The sequence below is a fragment of the Nicotiana tomentosiformis genome, chromosome 11, assembly GCF_000390325.3.
Source record: "Nicotiana tomentosiformis chromosome 11, ASM39032v3, whole genome shotgun sequence".
Lineage (NCBI taxonomy): Eukaryota > Viridiplantae > Streptophyta > Magnoliopsida > Solanales > Solanaceae > Nicotiana > Nicotiana tomentosiformis.
This window is the reverse complement of record NC_090822.1, coordinates 121,582,339-121,594,410: the sequence shown is the minus strand read 5'-3', so window position 1 is coordinate 121,594,410 and position 12,072 is coordinate 121,582,339.

Sequence of the window (12,072 nt, the reverse complement as noted above, 5' to 3'; positions counted from 1 at the left end):
AGTGTCACTCCATCACTCATCACTCACACTCAACACTCAATACTCAAAACACTCAACACTCTGCGCTCACTGGGGGTGTGTACAGACTCCGGAGGGGCTCCCAAAGCCCAAGCGCTAAGCACAGACAAATCACGTGCCATCATATCAATACCTGAATCCGCACGGTCAACTCACCTGCTACGTGGACAACTCACGCGCTATGGTATCAATACCTGGACCTGCATGGTCAACTCACGTGATATGCGGACAACTCACACGCTATGGTATTAATATCCTCACCACCAGGCCCTCGGCCTCACTCAATCATGTACCTCACTAGCCTCATCATCACCAACAAATAAGGAAACGCATCCCACATCAAGTATCACCGCATATTAGCAAATAATAGAGACTGAGGTAAACAAATACAATAATTTTTATGACTGAGTACAAATAATGTGAGCATGAATAAAGCCTAAGCATGATCTCTAACATTAAGGCAAACAAGTTCAACAACCAATAAACATATAACCAAAGATAATAGCCATTAGGCCTCACAGCCTCACGGGACGAACCAAGTCTCAATCCCTCGCGGTGCATACCCACACGCTCGTCACCTAGCATGGGTATCACTTCCAAACCATCGCGTGATGTCAAATCTCCGGGTTTATACCCTCAAAGCTAGAGTTAAAACTGTTACTTACCTTAACAGTGTAAAGATCCTACTCCGGGATGCCCTCGTCTCTGGACTCGGTCTCCAAATGCTCTGAATCTATTCACAATCAGTACAATACTATCAATATACGCTAATGGAATCAATTCCGAAAGAAAAACTATCAAATTATGCCAAAAATCCGAAACCGACCAAAACCCGACCCTCGAGCCCACGTCTCGAAATCAATAAAAAATGGCAGAATAATAAACCTTGACCTCTCTCGAGTCCAACTGTAACAACCCAGCTGGTTGTTTTGACTATTGCAATCCCGTTCCCCCATTTACTGCTCAAATTGTGAATTACAGTTGTTATTTGACTTGCCGGGGTAATTGGTTTGGGTTCGGTGAGGTTTTGAAATGATTCGGAGCGCTTAGCTACAAGGTGTAGAATTTAAGGTGAAAAGGTTGACTGGATGTTAACTTAGGTGTAACGACCCCGGAGAAATTTTGCTAAGAAAATTAAGGTTTGGTGGTGCCGAGATAGATCAATTAGTACAAAGATTATAGAAATTTCTTGCCGCAGCTCGGACTTTTTGGGTTGAACAATGCACCGAAGTGTAAAGGAAATATTTGTCGGAAATTGGTCATTTCTGCGACCACTATGCGGTCGCAGAATCACTCTGCGAACAGCATAATGGTCGCAAAGTGGATCAGTAGAGGGGCACGTGAGTTGTCCGTGCAACACGTGAGTTGTCCGTGCTGTTTATGGCGCTTGGGCTGTAGGAGCCACTCCGGAGTCTGTACACACCCCAGTGAGCACGGGTACCCATTGAGTGTGAGTGCTGAGGGCTGAGAACCGAGTGGTTGAGCTGTTGTGATGAGCTGAGTGATTGTTGCCTGAGATGCTGTACTTGCCTTGCATTTGTTGTTGCACTTGGTTGCTATCTGTCATTGTTGTGAAATCTCTGAAAGAATTTATATCCAGATTACTTGAAATTGAACTATATAAAATTGATTTGACTTAAACTGTCGGATTTCAAAGCATGTCTATTCTTTACTGGAACTATTGAAAGTGAACTATGAATGTGTAGCTCGCCATTATCTTCAGTGCCTTAGTTATTATTGTTACTTGCTGAGTTGGTTGTACTCATACTATACCCTTCACTTCGTGTGCAGATCCAGGTTTTCCCGAACATAGCGGGTGTTGATTCTTCCGTTCAGCTAATTTTTTGGAGATTCAGAGGCAGCTGCCGTATTTCGCAGACCTTGTCTCTCCTTCCCTATCTCTGTATTAATGTATTTTTGGTCTTAGGCTATTGTAGACCTTACTTTCCCAGATTTGTATTCATATTAGATGCTCATGTACTCAATGACACCAGGTTTTGGGAGTGTTGTATCGGATTTTTGCTAAGATTTTGGTATTGTTTTAAACGTTATGTTTTTAAATTGAAAGGAAATCATGAATTATTGATATTGTCGGCTTGCCTAGTACTGAGATAGGCGCAATCACGACATGTTAGAATTTTGGGTCGTGACAAGTTGGTATCAAAGCCTAGGTTACATAGGTCTCACGAGTCATGAGCAGGTTTAGTAGAGTCTTGCGGACCAGTGCGGAGACATCTGTAATTATCTTCTAGAGGCTGCAGAACCCTTAGGAAAAAAGCCCAATGTATGGTTGGGAAGGGGTGTTTTTCATACTTGACTTTTATGAGAGATGTGGATGTAGATACTCTTACTATTGATTCAGTACCGGTAGTGAGAGACTTTCTTGATGTATTTCCTACGGACCTGCCGGTGCCGCCCGACAGGGATATTGATTTCGATATTGACTTGGTGTAGGGCACTCAACCCATTTCTATTTCTCCATATCGTATGGCACCAGCTGAGTTAAAAGAATTGAAAGAGAAACTTCAAGAACTCCTTAAAAATGGGTTTATTAGGCCTAGTGTGTCACCTTGGGGTGCACCGGTTCTGTTTGTGAAAAAGAAAGATGGTACTATGCGGATGTGCATCGATTATAGGCAGTTGAACAAAGTTACAATAAAAAATAAATATCCCTTGCCACGTATTGATGACTTATTTGACCAGCTTCAGGGAGCGAGGGTGTTCTCCAAAATTGATTTGAGATCTGGGTATCACCAATTGAAAATTCATGATTCGGATATACTGAAGATGACATTCAGAACTCGTTATGGCCACTATGAATTTCTTGTGATGTCTTTTGGGCTAACCAATGCCCCAACAACATTTATGCATTTGATGAATAGTGTATTTCAGTCGTATCTTGACTCATTTGTCGTGGTATTTATTGATGATATCGTGGTGTACTCACGTAGCCAGGAGGAGCATTTGGGTATTGTATTGCAGAGGTTGAGAGAGGAGAAACTTTATGCCAAATTCTCTAAGTGTGAGTTCTGGCTTAGTTCAATGGCATTCTTGGGACATATAGTGTCCAGTGAAGGAATTAAGGTGGATCCGAAGAAAATAGAGGCAGTTCAGAATTGGCCCAGGCCCTCTTCAGTTACTGAGATTCGGAGTTTTCTCGGCTTGGCTGGCTATTACCGTCGCTTCGTGGAGGGCTTCTCATCTATTGCATCGCCTATGACTAAATTGACCCAGAAAGGTACTCAGTTCAAGTGGTCGGATGAATGTGAAAAGATCTTTCAGAAGCTCAAGATAGCTTTGACTACAACCCCAGTATTAGTGTTGCCTACAAGTTCAGAGTCTTATACTGTGTATTGTGACGCGTCGCGTATTGGTCTCGGCGCAGTGTTGATGCAAGACGGTAGGGTGATTGCCTATGCGTCCAGACAGCTAAAGGTACATGAGAAGAATTATCCAGTCCACGATCTTGAGTTAGCATCTATTGTTCATGCCTTGAAAATTTGGCGGCATTACTTGTACGGTGTCCAGTGTGAGGTATATACAGATCATCGGAGTCTACAACATTTGTATAAATAGAAGGATCTTAATTTGCTGCAGCGAAGATGGTTAGAGTTGCTTAAGGATTATGACATTACCATTCTCTACCACCCCGGAAAGGCCAATGTGGTGGCTGATGCCTTAAGTCGTAAGGCGGAGAGTTTGGGCAGCTTAGCATACTTACCGGTAGCAGAGAGGCCTTTAGCTTTGGATGTTCAGGCCTTGGCTAATTAGTTTGTTAGATTGTATGTTTCCGAGCCGAATCGAGTTTTGGCCTGTGTAGTTTCTCAGTCTTCTTTATATGATCGCATCAGGGAGCGCCAGTATGATGATCCACATCTGCTTGTCCTTAAGGACACGGTTCATCACGGTGATGCCAAGGAAGTCACTATTGGAGATGACGGTGTATTACAAATGCAGGGCAGGCTATGTGTGCCTAATGTAGTTGGTTTGTGTGAGCTGATTCTCCAGGAAGCTCACAGTTCGCGGTACTCTATTCATCCAGGCATCGCGAAGATGTATAAGGATTTGAGACAACACTATTGGTGGAGGCGTATGAAGAAAGATATAGTTGGGTTTGTATCTCGGAAATTGGTGAAGTGTAAAGGAAATATTTGTCGGAAATTAGTCATTTCTGCGACCACTATGCGGTCGTAGAATCACTCTGCGGACCGCATAATGGTCGCAAAGTGGATCAGTAGAGGGGCAAGATTTGAGGAAAATATGCGGTGCACTATGCGACCGCAGACCTATTTTGCGGTGCATTATGCGACCGCGGAACAAGTATGCGGACTGCATAATGACCGCAGAACAGGTCAGTAACGCCCAGCTTTGGAGGCTAAATTATGCGGACCGCATATCTGTTATGCGATCGCAAATGCGACCGCATAACTATGTCGGAGCTTCTTTTCTTTCTAATTTTTGACCCGACCCAACTTTGATTTATAGCCCTTGAAGCTCATTTTTGAGCCAAAATCTGATATTTTAGAGAGAAGTGAGAGCATTTTAGAGAGAGAAAGTGAAGACTTGGTCATTTATCCATCAATTATTGTTCAAGGTTTGAAGATTTCACAAGGATCTTGCTAGGGCTTCAAAGAGGTAAGAATTTCTTTCCCTAATTCTTCAATTTCGAGTTTAGAGTAAATATGGGTGAATAATAGTATGATTCTTGGGTGTAAGAGTATTATGTATACATACCAATAAGGTTGTGGAAAGATTGTTAAGTTCAAATGGGTAAAGATTGGGTTAAAAATGATAGAAATCTTTATAGACTTTAATTAAAGATTTGAGGCTCTAGTTGATGTCGAAATTTGATAAAATTTGTACGGTTGGACTCGTGGTTGGATGTGCGTTCATACGTGAGGTTGTGAGGTAAGGATATTATGGCACGTGTGTTGTTCGTGCAGCACGTGAGTTGTCCGTGCAGATTATGGCGCTTGGGCTGTAGGATCCCCTCCGGAGTCTGTACACACCCCCAGTGAGCGCGGGTACCCATTGAGTGTGAGTACTGAGGGCTGAGAGCCGAGTGGTTGAGTTGTTTAATTGTTGCCTGAGATGCTGTACTTGCCTTGCATTTGTTGTTGCACTTGGTTGCTATCTGTCATTGTTGTGAAATCTCTGAAAGCATTTATATCCAGATTACTTGAAATTGAACTATATAAAATTGATTTGACTTAAACTGCGGATTTCAAAGCATGTCTATTCTTTACTGGAACTACTGAAAGTGAACTATGAATGTGTAGCTCGTCATTATCTTCAGTGGCTTAGTTATTATTGTTACTTGCTGAGTTGGTTGTACTCATACTACACCCTTCACTTCGTGTGCAGATCCAGGTATTTTCGGACATAGCGGGTGTTGATTCTTCTATACAGCTGATTTTTCGGAGATTCAGAGATAGCTGCCGTGTTTCGCAGACCTTGTCTCTCCTTCCCTATCTCTGTATTACTGTATTTTTTGTCTAAGACTATTGTAGACCGTACTTTCCCAGATTCGTATTCATATTTGATGCTCATGTACTCAATGACACCAGGTTTTGGGAGTGTTGTATCGGATATTTGCTAAGATTTTGGTATTGTATTAAACGTTACTTTTTTAAATTTAAAGGAAATCGTGAATTATTGATGTTGTCGGCTTGCCTAGTACTGAGATAAGCGCCATCACGACAGGTTAGAATTTTGGGTCGTGACACTAATCATACCAAATTCATCAAAATCCGACATTATTTGGTCCTTCAAATCCTTATATTACTCTCCAAAAATTTCAAGCACTAACCCCTCATTTCCACTAATTACCATGATTAAACAACGAAAAATCACCATATATACAAGTATTAGGGCTCAAGTAACTTACCTCAACGAATCCCCCTTGATTCCCTCTTCAAATCTCTCCCAAAAACTCCAAAACCGGATAGAAATGGTGAAGAATGCACCACAATTCGCGAAGTGTGATATATAGGATCTGCCCCAGGGATTCCGCACCTACGTACCCTTTCTCGCACCTGCGGACTCGCATCTGCGGTCCCAGGTACGCATCTACGAAAGTCACTTAGACGCCAAGCTTCGCTCATGCGGCTGCCCTTCGCACCTGCGGGCTCGCAGGTGCGATCCTCTCTTCCGCACCTGCGCTCAATGCCAGGCCTCCATTTTCCGCATCCGCGACATACCATCCGCACCTGCGATCATCGCACCTGAGGCTCACCATCTGCAGGTGTGGCCACACCAGTAGCCTTATACCAGCAGCTTCCAGCTGCATTTTCCAACTTCCAAACTCCCCGATACCCATCCGAAATCATCCCGAGCCCCTCAGGACCTCAACCAAAAATACCAACAAATTATATATCAACATACCAACTTAGTCGAACCTTCAAATCACTCAAAACAATATCAAATCATCAAATTACCCTCGGATTCAAGCTTAAGAACTTCTAAATTTTCAAATTCGGCAACCGATGCCGAAACCAACCAAACCACGTCCAAAAGACCTCAAATTTTGCACACACATCACAAATGACACTACGAACCTACTCCAACTTTCAAAATTTTCATTTCGACCCCGATATCAAATTTTTCACTGCCGACCGAAATTGCCAAATTTTCAATTTCACCAATTCAAGCCTAATTCTACCTCGGACCTCCAAATCACATTTCGGACGCACACCTAAGTCCAAAATCACCTAACGGAGCTAACGGAACCATTAGAATTCAAATCCGAGGTTGTTTACACATAGATCCATATCTGGTCCACTTTCTAACGTAAAATTTTAAATTATGAGACTAAGTGTCTCATTTCACTCCGAGTTCCTTCCGGACCCGAACCAACTAACCCGATAAGTCATAAATAAATTGCAAGACATAAATTATGCAGTAAATAGGAAACGGGGTTATAATATTCAAAACGACTGGCCGGGTCGTTACAGTGGGATATATTTGGGCATAATTATTTTTTTTGGGCAGAAAAGATTTAGGGGGGAAAAGGATTTAGGGGAAAAGTTTTAGCGGGAATATTTAGGGAATTATTAGAGCACGCTTATATGGGGTAGCTTATACAAAGTTAAATTACCACGCCCAGTAAATGTCGTATTACATTAGAGAAAGCGTAGCCAATTATTTTATTATTTGACAACACTTGAAAAGTGTAGTGTTTACTGTTAAAAGGCACGCGTCATAATTGATGCCTAAAATCCGTATCCAAAAGTGTTTGACAAAGGCAACCCCTTATAAAGTGTCCCCACAGATACTTTTGGCAACACTTTTCAAGTGTTGTCTATAAAAGTGTGGCCTTAGGTCAAATTTGTTGTAGTGTGTTGAACAATTCGCTTCGAATCTCTCTACTTACGAAGAACAACTTCAGCAGATAATACCCTAATTTATTTCCTCTGCGCTTTTTTATGTTCTCCGAAGAATTTTCTTCCTCAATTTCGTTTTAATTTTGCAATGTTTACTTGAACAATCCTTTTTATTAAAAAGGAGCAATTCAACCTGCTAAGTTTCCCAACATAACAGTTACTCAAGGTAATGTCTTTTGGCAGAAGTACTTCGTACTATTTCAAAGGAGATGATGAAGAAACGTAATTGGGTGGCACTATTCCTAAGTAATACATAGTAATTAAGTTGCCAAAAAACCTTTGAAATAGGAAGCAGAAAATCAAGGATAAAAAACACTTACTATTTGAAAGTTGAAACATTCACAACATCCCATAGCAGCTTGTCATATTAATATTTATAGAACGGACAAAGCAAACAAATTAAGAGTTCTTAAAGATGAAGTGTTTTTTTCTTCTGGAAATGAAAGGTCATCGATTTCATATTGAGTGCATTCCCACGACCTACAACAACAGGTAAATGTTTGCTATCCTTCTGCTCTTCACTTCTTATGTTTATTTTGATTTTCAATTTCCTATACTGTCTTCCGCTCTTTGATAGAAATTAGTCAATCTATGTGAAACATCAACAGCTTACTTCAATTGGGTTCGAAAAGATGGTGCGGTGGAAGATCCAATCTTTCTTCTGATGTCTATATGCTCGGGTGAGTATAAAATTATAAATTATGGATGCCAATCATACAGTTGATCTATTTCATGTAAGGTGTTTTAAGTTGATTTTGAATGAAAATTTCATGAGAATAAGATTCTAAACAATTTGAAAATTCAAACTTTTCAATAGAGATTTTGTTGTCCCTGTATCTCTCCAGGATTGCGTCCACTATTTTCGCGTCCTTACAATAACAAACTATGAATTTTAAGTTGACAAGAAAATACTTTCACATCCCATGTCTATTTTTGGAGATAATTGTATATTCTGTGAATTCAAAGAATAGAATGTAAATGAAGGGATGCAAAAGCTTGCTTAAAAATATTTTAAATCTTTCTTAATTAATCCATCATGGTGCTCCTATATATTCTGATTATTAAATGACAGATTAAATGGGATTTCAATAATTCTATGACAAATCAAGTGGATACAATCTCTCTCTCTATATATATAGAAAGTGACGTGGAAGCTCTCATAGTCCAGGATTTGTATTTCTCTTTTTTTCTCAGATTTTTTGGCTATTTTCCTTGATTTTGGGACTTCTCCTCCTCCTTATAAGTAATTATTGGATTATTCTTCCGTTTCAATAGCCCCACGTTCCTTTCCCCAGTAAATACCATTACTTCAAATGTATTACTACATCAAATGTAATGTAAATTTTATTTCCTATTTATAAGCCCATGTTCATTCTCTATTAATACTCATTACTTCAATCTAACTTTGTGGTGATGTTACAAGAAAAATCAAATTATGGTCTACTCTTCCTCCACAATCTTCTTAAATGCTCAATGACATATTTCTATGCTTAATGACATATTCAATGACATATTTTTCTTCACTTTTCATGCCTATATAAAGGCCTTGTAATAAATAGGAAAATACACACAATTGAAGAAGAAAATCTCTTCCTTCTCTCTATCTCCATTTCTTGTTCATGTTTTACTAAATTATTTTTATTTCATAACAACATGTCTTGTTCATGTTTTACTAAATTGCTTTTATTTTATAACATATTATCAGCACGATTGCTCATTTCATGATCTTCTACGTCAAGACTATATAAATTATAAGCAGACAATGAGATCAAGTACAATGAAAAATGTCTTGGATGATAATACAAAGATAAGTTTTACATCCATCTAAACTCATTCATACTTTCATATATTTGCATTAACTTTATGTACAGTGTTTTGTTAAAATATTTTTTTCAATTGTATCCAGTGAAATAAAGAACTGGAAAGGTATGTCTTTATTTGCTACATCTTTTATAGGACAAAGATAATATTCCAACGTATATATATGTTCTGACTGTTTACATACTATGATAGATAATTATTAAGGTAATTTAGTAATAATATTTTTACCATCACATGATGTAGTTCATTGAAAGCAAAATTATCAAATATGTAGGCGATTTTACAGTACCTTACAAATTTAGCATTCGAATATACAGTCAATATAAACTCATTATAGTTATAATTTATAATAGTCGCGGTTATGCATTAAGCCTTAAATATTTTTGCTGGAAACATAAGGCTCATTCCTCCGTATTGGATTTTGTTTGGTGAAGTTCTTATAGTTTTTGAAATATAAGTGGTTATAGGTTATCTGCACCTTTCCCCGAATTAATTTATTAAAATGTTAAAGTGATTGTATCATTAAAAAAAAAAAAGAAAATTGGCATATATCATAACTAGCATTTTTGTTGCAGAGGAACTGTTTCAAGATGGAAATAGTTATATATGTCTTCTTGAAAGTTAACTTACTTATGATTATAATTATGAAGTAATAATATTTTAAAGGCTCGAGTGCGAGTCCTAGTGAATTTTGGCCTATTAAGCCAAAGATTGAGGGTAAGATGATGGGTTCAAGTCCCAACGTACTATGTTGATGAAAAGATGTTGGATTCAAGTTCCAACTCATTATGGCCTAGCATACCTTTATATGGATAAGACATTGGGTTTGAGTCCTAATGCACCATATTGATAATAATAATAATAATAATAATAATAATAATAATAATAATAATAATAATAATAATAATAATAATAATAATAATAATAATAACTAAAACAAATTATGTATTTTTCATGAAAAAGCATGAAGCTTGTCCCACTTGATTTGCTCTATTCTTGAAATGAATGTGATAGCAGTACATGATAAGTCTAAATAAAGACAAGTAGTTGACCAATGAATGTAGGCGTGCGAAATGCCAAAATAATAATAGTTATTACTATAGTAATTATAAAAAGGGAGAAATTCTTTGAAGAGAATGTGACTTGTGATAAACATTGAGATTGCATACTCATTCCTGAAAGTGAATGTGAAAATATATATGTGAGATTATGCATAATAATGTACTTGTGCATGGTTGGATAAATACTACAACTCACCTCTAAGGGAGGTTTGAGACAAAGAAAGATAATGAATATTACTGTGTAGTTACATGAATATATCATTGGTCGCATACATGTGATATGCCAAAATTATTTTGTCGTGCTTTATAAAAGTTATTAAAAGCAAAATTAAAGCAAGAAATTATTTTGCTTATGATGGTTTTGAACATGACAATTATTATAATATGATTCTCTTTGTGAAGGAGACATTCATTATATGGATGGTGTGACAAAATATCTATAATACAAAATCAGTTAAGAGCTCTTAAAGTACTAATTTATTACTACCCGGATGAATGAAATTGTTCATGACATTAATATTGTAGTAAGTCTCAAAAGAAACATTTTGATTTACAAATATATTAGCCAAAGTGGTTGGCATATTGAGACTATAAATGAAAAGAAAATTAAATATCTTTATATTACTATAATCATAACGGGTAAATATAAAAGTTTACCTGACTTTTCTTCTATTTGTACTACACAAGTATAAGCATGACGATGAAATCACGAGCCACGCGTAAACTAGAGGTTTACTGAAATAAATATTAGTTGGCATGATTGGTTGACCATCCCGGTTCAATTATGATGCGAAAAAATTAATTGAGAATTACATTGGCATATATTGAAGAAATATAAAATTCTTCAAGAATTCTCTTGTGCTGCTTATTCTCATGATATACCTGTTAAGTTGGGATTGAATTCCTTGATTTCTGGAACGAATAAAAGGTGATAAATATATAGGCCCCGTCACCTTCCATGTGGACCGTTTACTATTATATGATTTTAATAGATGCATCTATTCTATGGTCACATATACATTTGTTATTAACTTGCAGTTTGACTTTTGCAAGATTGATTGCTCAAATTATTAGAGCACAGTTCCAGCATATAAATTATGATGATTTATCTTGATAATACTGGTTTAAATCCATGTTGGTTTAGCAAAAATTATATGCCTCTAATTATATCTAAACCATTGGTTATGAGAACAAAACTGCCCAAATAAAATTTGGTATGTGATGTATTATTTAATATACAACAACACTTATACGCATCTAGCCAAATTATGATAAGTTCTCCCTATCACAATCGGTTCAGGGTCAGGAACTAAATAATTTCCATCTAGAAATATGAATGTGCTATATGATTTAATTGTTCCACCACAATGCACAAAGATGGATTCCCAAATAAGGCTAGTGATATGTGTTGGTGATCCCAATAATAGGAGGAGAAAATGGGCAGCTGAAAAAGTAATGCATGTAATGAATTATTATGAGAACATCTAGATCCTCGTACGAGAAAATATGAACTTGAAGTTCAACTGATAATTCATTTGCAAAATATTACCAGGCGTATTTGCTGACCCAAAGCTAAATGTCATATTAAACTGCTAATGCTCCTAATAAAATAAAGTTTATAATGAATAGAGTTTATGTCATGCATGAAGCATAATAGACTAATCGGTTCCAAATATAAAACTCCTTAAAGAAGGAGAGGAGCAAATGTTCAAGATGGTCATAATAAGGAGGCACGTGCTCTAGAAGAGCACCACGATATAACACTTCATAAGACCTCATGGGAGAGGCTC